The sequence below is a fragment of the Crocuta crocuta genome, unplaced genomic scaffold (genome assembly GCF_008692635.1).
Source record: "Crocuta crocuta isolate KB4526 unplaced genomic scaffold, BGI_CrCroc_1.0 scaffold130, whole genome shotgun sequence".
Taxonomy (NCBI): Eukaryota; Metazoa; Chordata; class Mammalia; order Carnivora; family Hyaenidae; genus Crocuta; species Crocuta crocuta.
The window spans coordinates 6,807,362-6,821,619 of NW_027527920.1; the positions used below are offsets into that span (position 1 = coordinate 6,807,362).

The window sequence follows — 14,258 nt, forward strand, 5'->3', positions numbered from 1 at the left end:
TACATCCTGCAGCCATGGGATCAAAGCCTTAAACCTGGGGCTGATGCTGTAAAGGTGGGAATTTTAGGTGGGAGTAGGTTGCAAGGGTGAGGTGGGGAGGGGTGCTGGCATTCCCCACAATGTCGAAGCCTCATCTGACTAGATATGAGACGGGCCCTCTACTGTCACCAAACAGCCCAAAACACAGAGCCTCCTGTCAAAATGAAAACAGCTAGAAATTCCTTAAAGAATAAGATACCTGACTTTGTGATATAAAGAGCCTCAGAGGGCCAGGACCATTTTTTTTCTGGATAGTCTTAGACTATCTAAAAAATTTCAAATAGAAGCCGCACCTCTTCAGACTTTGTTTCTGGCAGAAGTAGAGCTGGGCACTAGATATAAAGCCATTTGATGGATTATTCATATTCAAAAACATAAAGAAAAACTTGGGCTTGCTTTGGGTTGCTGGGGACCTTCTAGATCTATGTATGAGTGCTCAGTAGTTTGAAAGAGTCGGAAACAAATTTGCTGCTTTGGTGAGTGGCATTAAGAGCATCTTAGAAATAATCTATATACTCATTTATTTCCAACTTCCCTGACATCAAAAAGTGATTGTCCTGCCCATCACCCCCCTTTCAGCTCCTTGGGATATCTGTTTAATTCTGGGTCCAGTGCCTCTGAAAATCTATAATAGAAGATGAACACCTGAGAATATACTCTAGGCAGGTCCAAATAATCTGAATAATTTCTGAAATATCCAGAAAATCCTGGTGGGAGAGTCTCATTAGTTTAGTAAGTGCCTGACATACAAAACAAAAAAGTCAGGAAAAAAGGGGAGTGCCTGGCCTGGGCACGTTCAGGATGAATCCCTATGCAGTGGTGGGAGGTCTGTTCAGAAGGGCTGGGGAAGCTGGCTCAGGCCTGGAGCCTCTGCCTCGGGAGGTGGAGGCAGGAAGACTGTTGTCAGAGCAGGGGGGCCTTCTGCCTCATGCCCCGCACAGTGTACACAGTTCTGCTTTTTACTGGACATCGCCTCGGGTCTCCACACCCCTGCATCTAAATCATAAAGAAGCATATGGAACACGCCGTTCCAATACCCTGGCCCCCCTCCTTGCTCCTTGGAACACCGTCCTCCAAGCCCACCTTTCTTTTTGTTTTATACTTGTTTGAGTTAAAAGCATTCTACTCTATCAAAGAAGACCATTGTCTGTGATTCATGAGGTGCCCCAAAGCTGGGACGCTGGAGCATGGCTGTCAGTTCCAGCCCTGCTCAGGAAGGCCCTGTGTCAGGGAAGGAAGCTTCGCAGGCCCGGGCGTCCCCTATGACAGTGGAGACTTCTTTTCTATTCTGCCTTGACTAAAGGGCTTTTCCTGCCCTGCTTCTGAAAAGTGTTAAACCACCTACTCAGAGGGGCGCCTGGGTGGCTTAGTCGGTTAAGCGTCCGACTTTCGCTTAGGTCATGATCTTGCGGTTCGTGGGTTCGAGCCCCGTGTCGGGCTCTGTGCTGACTGCCAGCTCAGAGCCTGGAGCCTGTTTCAGAGTCTGTGACTCCCTCTCTCTCTGACCCTCCCCTGTTCACGCTGTCTCTCTCTATCCTAGAAATAAAATAAAAATATTAAAAAAAAAACCCCACCTACTCAGTGATCTACTGTGGGGCCATTCACATCAAGTCAGTTGAAGGAGAAATAATTCATCTATTCATTTAGTCATGCATATATCAATAAACTACAGGTACGAGGAGTATAAAAATGACAGAGACAGACAGTATAGTGGTGGCCATTCAAGACTAGGGGTCGGGGGAATAGGGAGCTGGTGTTGATTGGCTGCAGAGATCCAGTTTTACGTGATGAAAAGAGTTAGGGAGATGGATGGTGGTGATAGCAGCATTGTGAACATATTTACCACCAGTGGACTGTAGACTTAAAAATGGTTAAGACAGGGGCGTCTGGGTAGCTCAGTCAGTTAAACGTCTGACTTGGGCTCAGGTCATGATCTTGCGGTTCACGGGTTCAAGCCTCATGTCAGGCTCTGGGCTGACAGCTCCGAGTCTGGAGCCTGTTTCAGATTCTGTGTCTCCTTCTCTCTGTCCCTCCTCAACTTGCACTCTGTCTCTATCTCTCTCAAAAATAAAATAAACATTAAAATATTTTGTTTTTAATTAAAAAATGGTTTAGACAGTAAATTTTATGTTATACGTATTTACCGCAATAAAAGTAATTGGAGGAAAAATGTCAAAATGTCAGGCCTTCCTTGTAAGTAGCTGAACTAGGGGAAAAGAGTCTGTGTGTTTCGTGGGGGTGAGAGAGGGTGGGACGGAAGTGGAGAGGATGTGGTGAAGGAACAGGTGGAAGCCTTGCTACCTAAATCTTGAAACGAGATCTCCATCAACTTGAGGATCAAGTTGAAACTCCCCAGACAGTGCATGAAGAGGGGTCCCTGCCTGAAATTCCTCTTGTAGCCTCCCCCCTTCCCTCTCCAGCTCCCAGCCTCGCCCCACACTCCCCTGGCTCGGCCTCCCTTCCTCCACTTCCTCCCCAGGCTGACTCCTCATCCTGAGTTAGTTCTGGTCACACCTCATCCGGGAAGCTTCTCTATCACCAGTTGGGTATCCTTTCTCTGTGCTCTGCAGCTCCGTGGGGGCTCCCTCATGGCATGGCCAGTGGTGTTGACCTCATTTGCCCCAGTGCTCTGCACAGGGAACCCTAAATGTGGACTGAATCACAGCAGTGGTAAACACGGACCTGGCCCCGAACAGCTGAAGTTACAGAATAAGGGAAAGCGCGAAACCTCTCAACAGGCCCCCTCCTTGCTGCCCGGGAAGCACCTGGAGGGATGGCCACTTAAGAACCACCAATTCTTCCTGGGTGGATTTTATGGGATTCCCTGCCTCCGAGGGGCATTGGGAAGATAAATGAGGTGACATTTATGAAGTGTCACCTCAGATGCAACATGCTATGTGAGGGCCAGTGATTAAGTCGTAAGACGGTGGCTGGTGTGAGGCATCGGACAGCGTGCCAAGCTGCCGCCACTGCCTCCGCCTGCACAGCCGGCCCTTCTGCCCAATCCACAGCGTATCTGCTGTGCACAAAGCCACAGCAAGGGGGTACATTTCCTAGAGGAAAGACTGCTGCAGGAATCTGGAGGATGAATTGTGTCCCATCCAGAGAAGTACACAGCTGAAGGCATTGGTGGGGTGATGTTCATTAGGGGATGCTGAGGCACATGGAGGCAGCCAGGGGCCATGATTAACTCTCTAAGAAAAATATATCGGTTGGAATAATGGGGTGAGGGTATTAGCTATTTCATTCATTTATCTTGAAAGCCTCTGATGGGAAATATGAGGACTATACTAAGAATGCCCTGAGTACTAATGGAAACAGCAAGCCTGATGGAGGGCTCAAACTCATGAATCATGAGACCAAAGTTGGGTGCTCAACCGACTGAGATACCCAGGCACCCCTGTTACTGGGTGATTTTTAACAGGTGACTTAGAGACAGAAAGTTATGGAGGTTGTAGAATGAATGCTAGTTTGCTTTCTTTGCCCCCTTGTCACCCTCCCAAAGCTTGTGTGTGTGTGTGTGTGTGTGTGTGTATACATATATGCAAAATGTGTGTAATAGGCCAGCAATTGGGGGTGGGCATTTTCTCTATCCTACAAAATCCTACAAGCTTGTGAAGTGAGTAGGTAGAAGGTTTCACCTCAGTGAGTCACATCGAGGAGGTGGACCACCCAGTCTGTGTTTCAGAGATCCTGTCACCCATGTGGAGTAGCTCATTTAGCACTCATGACTCTAGGGGTGTGGAAAGGAAAGTACGTACCTGTGGTTGATAAACAGATGTTAGAAAAACTCACTTTACTCTTTGGGAAAAAAATCCCAATGCCAGATTTCCCTTCCACCGTGATTGCATTGGGTCTGCTGGCTGCTGGACTCTGTGGAGCTGACGTGGCTCTAGACCAGTGCCCACCCATCTAGGAGAAACCTCAGCCCGGTCTTTGCCACTGCCCAGGCTTGTCATCCTTTCTCCGGTAGCCACATTTACCCTCAGTGTGCACTGACAATAGTCCGGACCGTGGAAGGTTCCAAGATACCTGAGGGGCACAGGGCACAGGCCTTCCATCCATCTCCCTCCTGACCAGCACATCCTAGAGAGTCTTGTCTAGCAAGCCTGTGCCTCGCCTCTCAGCTCACTCTCTTTTTCTATCAAGAAAGTGTACATTTGAAGGAAGAGATATTTGGCTGAAGGAAATTCACGATCTCTCAGGGGAAGCTGCTAGCATATCCAATTTAATATCACCCTCAATGACTAAAGCTACTTCAAACTCCAGAGAATTAACTTTCCCAGGTAAATTGTGTGTGTGTGTGTGTGTGTGTGTATTGGTGAGGATGGGAGGGGAGAAAGAAGGAATACAAATTAGAATGCACTCAATATCAACCCCACCAAAACTCATTTTAGAAGCTTCTTTGCTAGATCTTCAGTGGTAAATCAGGTAAAATAACTTCTTGGCTAATCACCTCCAATCTCTCCCATCTCACATTGTTTAGTGGTGTTCAAAGGAGAAACCAAGGGACCTAGCTAGATTGTTCTGCTTTATAAAGATTTCTGATATCCCTAAATGGAGTAAAGGAGGGTGGTGTAAAGGTCAAAAGGGCAGGACAATGACCTAAAACACTATGCAGGATTGTCAATATTGAAAGTGGCTATATGGACCATCCAAGTCAAATGCCTCGTTCACAGAAGGGGGGGGGGGGGCAGGAACTTCTGCACTCACATAGGCTCTCTCTGGCTGCCTCTGACTCCTGGGTGAGTCCTTTTCACCAGCCCTGCTGCCTCTTTCAGGGGGTAAAATGTGGGGCACCGTGAAAGGTGCTCAGGATCTGAATTGGCTAGTGGCACAGAGATGGAGAGAAAGGAGGGCTTCTAAATTTGAGGGTGAATTTAGTAAGGTTGCTTTGCTGGGTTCAGGATGCATTTTACCACCGTGGTCACTAGTTTAGGTAAAATAAGAGCTCTCACTTATTGAACGCTTACCATGTGGCAAGCCCGTGCCAGAGGTTTTCTTATATTTATTATCTCAAAGCCACTCTCTGAGTGGATATTAGAGTAGATATTATCCTTCCCATTTCCTGTCACACAGCCATGAAGTAGCAAACTGGGACTCAAATCCAGTTGCTACCAGTACACCATAGTTCAATGGGATCTGTTTTTGTAACTGCCATCAGTGGGCATAAATGGTCGATCTGGGTCAGATGAGATCATTCACATGTGATGCTGAGTCTGCGCCGTCAGATTTATGAAAGAGTGGTAGAGTGGACATCTGTTGTTGGCTGCCCAGCATCCTTGTCCCTCTGTTTGGGGTAAGGATGTCCCAGACTTCCCCTCGGGAACTGCCCCGATTGAGAGTGACTCACCCTCAGCTCCAGTGTTCTTTCCTCATATTGTCTTGACCAAGGAGAAGCTTCCAGGAGCCCCTGGCAGCCATCTTGGAACACTGAGGACAGTTCCACCTTAGGGTGGAGCAGACATTATATACCAGGAGGAGGAGAGATGGAGGGTAATGGCATCCTTAGCAGTATTGCGCCTTTGGATCAAGACTAATCCTTGGATTTTCAGTTGGCTGAGATAATCCAGCCATTTTGAGTCAGATTTTCTGTTAATTGAAGTTTAAACATTTTAAGCAGACACACATGGGCGGGCCACACCGTGTACCCACAATCCATGCCGGAAGCTTTAAGCCAGCAAACGTTCTGATCATCTGTGCGTTGGTTATTCTCATCCTGCAATCGGTAGTGAAGTTTTCACTCATTTCTCCCCATTAAGATCATTAGGAGCAGTCCCTCTTTAGCCTGCAAAAATATGCTGAGAAGATGAAGAAAAAATGAAAGTGTCTTCGGCAAGTCATAAACTACTTCCCACACCTACTTAAAGTTTAAGGACTGCTTTAATACTCCATGTTTAATTGTTAATTGAGAATTTAAAAATCAAAAATGCCAACTTTGCCTTCGATGAGATGGAAAATTATGCTGCTGTAGAAGGTAACATAATGTAAAACAGCCAACATTACCAAGGCACACAAATGTTTTTGGTATGTAAAATTGCTTTGTAAAATATTTGCTCCATCTGCTGAAAGCGGCAAAGACAATTTTCCCTTGATAGCTAATGGCCCATTTCGGCTGTGTGGCAAGTGATTCGCCGCGGTGGCGGCTCTCATTAAACAGAATGGTGAAAATACGGTATATAATTCCATACTTATGTAGCATTATCCACTCGCTGCTTCTCCCGGAGTCTGTCCCTCATTATCTAGGCCTCTACCTTGTACCAACACGCAGGCCTAGCAGTAGATTTGACTTGAGAAGCGTTTTGTCCAACTGAGGCACATATGCTGTGCCTCCATTCCAAAGCTCAGCACAACTGCTTGTCGCCNTTCCCTTTCAACTTTCTGGCACTTAAACTGCTGTTTCTTCCCCCCCCACCCCCTCAGAGGGGCCATGGTTTTCTTTCTAGGCTCACCCTATCGCGCTGCATGCTGGGGGTTTCAATAGATAAAGATTAACCATTTCTTGAAATTCTTAATTGAACTCCGCACATAGACAAAAGCAGGAAACATGTCTCCCCTCCCCCCGCCAAGGGCCAAAACCACTGCAAAAGCCCCACAAACGCTGTCTGTCCTTGGTTCATGGTGCATGTGGCAGTCTGTGATCTCTCTCTTCAAAGGAGTTGTTTACACTACAGCTGAATTCCTTCAACATCTGCTAAAGGAACAGTTAAAAATAAATAATCCACGGTGGTTTAAAAAAAAGAATATGTCCATGGTTTGGGAATAATATGGAAAAGTAGTTACAGCTGCAAGTGGCAGATTTTTAAAAAATATTTTTAATGTTGGAAAATGGTTTTGAAGGGAATTGTAGGAACATCAAGTGACATCAAGTAAATACAGATGACTGTTAAGATTATGCAGTCTTTTAAAGCAGAAACAGGCTGTTTAAAAATCAACTGTAGGTGGAAGTAGCTATAATTATTATTCCTGGTGATATGTTGGTAATAGGTCTCTTTCTTACCAGTTAGGGAAATATCGCTGGTTGAGAGAAAAGCTCTTTAACTGGCAATTGAAAACAGAAGAAAGCCTGTGTGCCTTTTGGACTTTGATTTTTTTCATTCAAGTGTAGAGGAGAGAGGTGAATTTGTGGAATGAGATGAGAGACCATCAAGAGAGTTTTAATTTTAATTTTATGCAAAAGGAGTGGGCAAGCATTTACTTCTCTTAATCAGAGCAGAAAGCCCTACCTTCTTTGGTATTTCCACATGTACAGATGCATATACTGGTGGCCGATGTGATAGCTTTGTGCATTTAGTATTGTTTTCTTTCTGCAGACCACGCTGGTGAAAATACCAGGGTAATAAATCAGTGAATTCCAAAAGTGAGGATTTTTGTTGGATCTGGTACAGTGACAGGAAAGTCGGAGTCTTCTCAAGGGCATCCCTCTCTCACCCAGGGGCACCGAGGACAGACGACCAGAAGCAAATGGCGCAGTCGTAGGCAGAGAGTAAAACTCATTCTGAATCTGTTCCAAATACCCGTGCCTGCTCTGTGGTTTTCAGCAAAGCAGATATTTCCAAAAGAACTCCAAGGGGGACTTCCTGGATGTGAAAACACTAACCAATTCTCGTTTCTCTCATCTTTTGCTTTATTCCTTCCTTCCACGCTGTTATTGCGAAAAACTGGCAGTTAAATTCAATTGATTCAAAATATTCCGGATCCATATGGCCGCCAACCCTGGAGCTGAGGCGGCGATAGCGCCTCACTGCTGTTCTCAAGCATTTGCCTCTCCCCTCGTCCCCAGATGGTGGGAGTAACATTTAAACCTCCGTTTCTCTGCCTTGTACAATAGACCTTGGCACCATTTCAACTGTTTACTCCGGTAATTAACAGCTCTGATACCACAACAATTACAACTCCTACGCTCTCACCACAATAATGCTATGAATTAGTGAGAGCTAATGGCTGGAAGGTAGAGTGTTTCCAGACTGTGAGATCTGTGCATTTTTAGAATAAAATAAAAGGTACAAACAGCACGCTTGCAGTAGACAATGATTACCTAGTAATTAGTTTACACAAAGCTTCCTATTTAATGGCAAAACGCTGTAATTAACGTGTGACAGAAAATCAAAGGGTACTTTGTAAGCATATGAAAAATTAACACTGCAGGCCCATAGCTTTATGTACTGATTAGAAGCATATTAAATCAATAGGACACACAAACCAACAGCTTGTGTAGCTGGTTATTATAGGTCCTCGGAAGGGGGACCCGGCTTTCATTTACTTGGGGAGGCAATTTTCCTTCTCCTGTCATCTTCCTCAGGCACAGGCAAGCACCTCAAACTCAACCCTGGCAGCCTCGTGAAAATAACCATTGAACTGGAAGAAAACATTCTAAGTCATTCTCAGAGATAAGGAAAAATATGTAAATGATTAAAGCTTTCCAACAATTGTGGTGACGTGCTGCTACACTAATTAGAAAAGACACCAACTGGAACCAGAAAATGAAGCAACTGGGTCTCAATCTCGTGGTCAGAATAAGCTCCACTTTATCAGGTCACTGCCTCTCTCTTCGACATGTGGAAGATTAAAATAACCGGAATTATCTTTTATTTTCGAGCGATCGGAAACCAGGCGGCTGTCAAGGTTTATTCTCTTAAAGGCATTATCCAGTAAATCACTGGGTGGGCACAACTGGGTCAATATTGCGTATCTTCGACAGCCACAATCCTATATAACAACGACTGATGCGTAGAACAAGGTTCTGGAAAGCTATAAGACGCAAAAAGAACTCCTAAATCACCGGAGAAAGATTTACTTGTGCATACTTGTTCAACATTACCTGCAATTTAATTGTAATGCAGTTTCATGGTAACATTAATAATAACGGGTAGCATTTCTTGAAGGCTCATTGTGTGCTGAGTACATTGCTAGCCAATTCACGAGGGTATCTTATTTAATTGTCACCACCCCTGCCCTCACGAGGCAGGTACTAATATTATCCCTTTTTACAGATGAAGAGGTAGAGACTTGGAGAGCAGAGTGATTTCCCATGGTTCCCCCCTAGTGACCTTGTTGTGCCTGGGCTATGGAACCCCCGTAGAGCTAGACTACCTCCTGCTTAGCCTGAATGTTCAATTATTCAGACTAGCCTATTCTAACACTCATTCAGCTTAAGAGGGAATTTACCAGGTCAAGCTGGAACAGCTTGTTGTTAAAAACAAAACAAAACACAAACAAAATATGTGGTTGCTTATCCAAAAACTAAGGCTTTAAATGCCAACCATATTTTTAATGCTACGTTTGATCTTGAAGTTTGGCTGCCCTAAGCTTTGTGAGAATTTATGGGCTTACTAAGATGATCGTGCTCATGTATTAAGTTGAGGAAGGCATTGAAAGTCAGCCCCAGGAACAAGCAAAGGGTGATATCTAAAACTCCCTCTCATCACCCAAGAACATAGGCAGGTATGTGAGGCAGCTGGGTTGCAAAAGCTGAAACCCGGGGCTCCCCAGCAGGGCTTGGGCTCCTCTGCCTGAAGCTCTCAGGTGTGTGCCCTCTGACCTCCCTGCCTGCTGCCCTTCAGGGAAAATGACTGCAGCTTCCTTGTTAGCCAAGGAAGGAAAGCAATTCCAGCACAATGGTTACTGTGCGAGTTTCAGGGATGTTTGTGTTTCCCATGGCTCTGTCGAAAGCAGAAAAACTGCCCCTGGCACGGTGGGTCACAACAGCAGGGACCGGGGATGGGAAGAGCACAGCTCCGGGATTTTCAAAAAGGGGTCTTTCCTTTTTTTTTTTATTGTTTTATTTCTGAGAGGCAGAGAGACACAGTGTGAGCAGGGGTGGGTCCGAGAGACAGAGGGAGACACAGAATCTGAAACAGGCTCCAGGCTCTGAGCTAGCTGTCAGCACAGAGCCCGATGCGGGGCTTGAACCCACGAACCGTGAGATCATGACCTGAGCCGAAGTCGGACGCTTAACCGATTGAGCCACCCAGGCGCCCCAAAAAGGGGTCTTTCCTAAATGGTCCCAGCTCTGTGTGGCAAGAACACAGCACCAGGTGAGTGGTTGTGGGTTCCACGCTAGGCAACATCGTTCATTAGCTACGTGAACTTGGGCAAGTTACTTAACTACCTAAGCATCAGTTTCTCCATCTGTGAACAGAATGACCATAATTATCAAAGTGGTGTGGGGGTAAATGAGTAGAAATCTCAGAGTTTTTATGAGATTGAATGAAACAATTCACGTAGAGTGCTGAAAGGCCTGGCACCCCCCAGCTATTCTACAATGCTAATAATAATTATTATTGTTATTGTTATTATTGAGAAATACAGGAAAACATTAAGACTTTAATAGTGTAAATTTATAGAATCTAAGAAAATGCCTAATCTCATGTGTAGACCAATATTCTGGCAGATACTAAATATATAATCTAGGAGGTTGAGATTTTAATATATAAAAATAAACAAATAAAAAACAAATAATCATTTAATGATTAGGGAAAATGATTACCCTAGACTTTTTCTTCACCTAGAAAAACCTAGACTTTTCTCTTAATTTCAAGATGTTGTGTGTGTTTTTTTAAAATATTTTTATTTATTTCTAGGAGAGAGAGAGAGACAGCGTGAGCAGGGGAGGGTCAGAGAGAGAGGGAGATACAGACTCTGAAATTGGCTCCAGGCTCTGAGCTGGCAGTCAGCACAGAGCCCGAAGTGGGGCTCGAACCCACGAACCGCGTGATCATGACCTAAGCGAAAGTTGGATGCTTAACCGACTAAGCCACCCAGGCGCCCCAAGATGTTGTGTTTTTGACATAAAAGACAAATAATAGGGCCTCCAGGGTGGCTTAGTCAATTAAGTGTCCGACTCCTGATTTCGGCTCAGGTCATGATCTTACGGTTCGTGAGTTCAAGCCCTGCATCTGGCTATGTGCTGACAGTGCCAAGCCTGCTTGGGTTTCTCTTTCTCCCTCTCTCTTTTCCCCTCCCCTGCTTGCAATCTCTCTCTCTCAAAATAAGTAAATAAACTTTAAAAAACATATTTTAAAAAGGCAAATAATAAACAAGAATGTGAAAAAAGGATCGCTTGCTAGCTAGTAACCAAGTAAGAGCAATTAGAAGATGCATTTGACATCTAAAAAGGGCAAACAGTTCATACTAATCCAGTGCTGGTAAGGTGGTGGCAAAACTAGTATGCTTATTCTCTGCTAGTAGCCTTGGAAATTGGCACTACCTTCTTAGAAAGTAATGTGGCCGTGTGTGACAAAGCCATGAAGTATTGTACCCCTGAGTTCTTCTTTGAAGGAAATAGAAGGAACTCAGCAGAAGCAAAAAGAGATGTAAACGAAAACCAAAAATAAAAACAAATCTTTACTTCCTCCTTGTTCTTCCTCCCCTCCTCCCACCACTAAAAAAAAAAGTTGGAAATAAGCCAAATTTCCAACTTAGTTGTACGGTTTAATACATTAGAGTAAATCAATACGTGGGAATATTATACAGCCATCAGTTGTGACCACTACCTGTAAACATGAAGAATGTTTAGGACCTGATGTTTGAATAGCATATATGCTCTTATTGTGGCTATAAGAAATAAATGTAGCATGCTTGAAAGTTAATACACAAAAATGGAAACAACTGTGTTTGGGAGAAGTGATTAGGTACTTATTTGGTTAAGTATTTCTTTAATCTGGTCATATTATCTTTTAGTTTTTCTTTAAAACACTGTGTGATTGCAGGGCAATGGTTCTTTGGGACCACCTAGTATACCTATGAAATTCCACAAAGGTGCCAAGCTCTGCCACCCTACAGTGGCCCTATGACCCAGCCCTAACAGGGTCTTAGTGGATGGAGGTCTTCACAATAGAGACACAGAGTTCCTTTCCTTTTTTTTTTTTTTTAATTTTTAACGTTTTTAAAATTTATTTTTGAGAGACAGAGATGGAACACAAGTGGGGAGGGGTAGAGAGAAAGGGAGACATGGAATCCTAAGTAAGCTCCAGGCTCTGAGTTGCCAATGTGGGGCTCAAACCCACAAACTGGGAGATTGTGACCTAAGCTGACATCAGACACTTAACTGACTGAGTCACCCAGCCACCCTGACACACGGAGTTTGAAGGCACTGACTAGGTGGGTGATGCTTCTCTGTGATTTTGTTTGCTGACTTACTGCTACAAGGACGCAAAATAACTACCGTGGCTTATTCTACTTTTTCTAGACGTGGATGCCTTGAATTCATAGTTTTAATATTTTAAAATATAGATTATTTTCCTTGATGATCCCCAAATTAATATCAGATGTCTAACAAAGTCCACAAAAGTACAGGTGAACATAAAACTTCTCTTGCATAGGGCTAAAATAGCTATATCATGTAGTAGCATTCAAGAACCAGTTCAATTTCCTTTTCCTTTTCCTCTCGTAAGTGGTAAAAGACCTCAGCACCCTGTACCGTCCATCCAGGGAAACAGAGGTCCAAAGAAGGGCTGCACAGAGAAATCCAAACGTAAACTGGCTTATCTTTTTCCATGGAGAAACTTTTCTATAAAGATCTTTTCTCTCAAAGCAGCCTCCCCAGTAGCATCACTGCCACCAACCCCGTCTCCCAGGGATGAGGGAGGGAAGATTTACCCTTAAAAAAGGAAAGACAAAGCCATGAGGACCAGTACCACAGCGTGGGTCTCCCTGCACTGCCTTAGGTGAGAGTGGCCAGGAAGGTTTTTTCCCTTACAAGCGTGCCTTCCTCTGTGTAAGCCTTTATCCCCACTACATGAAAAGAAATACCCTCAAGTAGGGAGTGGGGTGTTGGAGTGTGTGCAAGTGTGTGGATTCATTAAACCTTAACAAGCATTGAGTATTTACGTGAGTGAGTTTACTGGGATCTGTTGGGGAAAGGAGGTTTAGTTAACCGATAGGATGAAGAGGGCAAGGCTGATACCAAACCACTATGAAAAAACTGAGACTTGTGTTCTATTTCCACCGTGGCCACCATGTAACGTTATGCTTTCCCTCTAATCACCTACATGTCTATGCTGATTTTTTGGTAATGTGACTACAGTTTTTTTCCAGCATTTGTTGACTCCATGACTTTGTTTCAAGTCTCAACTGGAACCAAATAACTCTGGTTCTAAATAGGATAAGCAGAAAAAAAAAGATGATCTTTGTATTAGCTCCTTGAGTCCGCACTGAATCATGCCTACATCTAAAACCAATATCTGCATAAGATGCAAGAGAATCTCAAATCAGTTCAAACTCCCATAAAGAGCACTGTTTTTAATCTGTTGCCTACAACATACCAATGAGAAAAATCACGGTATCGTGTCATAAGCTGCTATGCAAATGATGGTATTTGTAAGTATTAACATAATTTAGTGCTTACAGTCATATTCTCATTTCTAATAATTCTCCCAGAATGGAGTCTTTCTCTGGACTCTTAGCCTGCAGGATAGTCTTTCATCAAGAAGCTGAAATTTTTAATAACCTGCCAGCATATGTTTTGTATGTGCGGGCTAGGCTTGATGACACAACGTCTTCATTATCAAAAGAAACAGGGCTACAAACTGTAATAGGACATTAAAACATGTCTGTGCTCATAAACTAATGCTTTGATGTCTAAATGTGCACCATTACCATGCTCTTCTGGAACAAAGGATAATTCTAATCCTAAATTCTCAATAGCGACCCTCAGTGAAGACTGCAATTCACTTCCACTCTGAATACAATTTCACTCTGAAGGCAAAAGGAGGTCCGTAGTCTCCTGCGCGCGCGCGTGCACACGCACACACACGTTCTCCTGAACTGCTTTGTTTTTTATTTTTAGTTTTGGCTTTTAACTACATCCTGGCTAAGCACAGTCCCTCATGGTATAAGAAGATTTCTGCTGAATACTTATTTTTTCCTTGTTAAGCTAAAAAAATGATTTAGATAATTAATTATTCAAGAGTTTCACATTTAATAATATTAACACTAACGCCGAATGTATTTGGTGACAATTTTAAATGGTGTAGTTTAAAATCATTGAAATTAAATAATGTATAGTCAGGCTTTTAAGTGCAATTCGGCCACATATCATTATTCTAAGTATTTTTTTTAAAGTCAAACATTTTAAATTTATCATAGTCTACTATCAGGGAATTCTTTAAAAATTATTAGTTTGAAATATTGAGACCAGCATATAGTTTGCACACTAACATTTTGATTTTTTAAATTAAAAAAGTCATATTTTCATGGTTTAATCTCAGCAGCTTTGC

At 43.6% G+C, this 14,258-nt stretch overlaps 1 protein-coding gene across 6 annotated transcripts in view; it reads right to left on the reverse strand.

The window, feature by feature from the left end:
• IQCH (IQ motif containing H) overlaps window positions 1–14,258 on the reverse strand; it is a 210,240-nt gene that overhangs the window by 57,247 nt on the left and 138,735 nt on the right. The window contains exon 17 of one of the 6 annotated variants that reach the window (XM_077746696.1): window positions 8,741–8,790. The exons of the other annotated variants lie outside the window; for them this stretch is intronic. The gene's annotated coding sequence lies outside the window, so the exon portion shown is untranslated. Of the gene's footprint in view, window positions 1–8,740; window positions 8,791–14,258 lie in introns of those variants that run through there. 6 annotated transcript variants of the gene reach the window in all.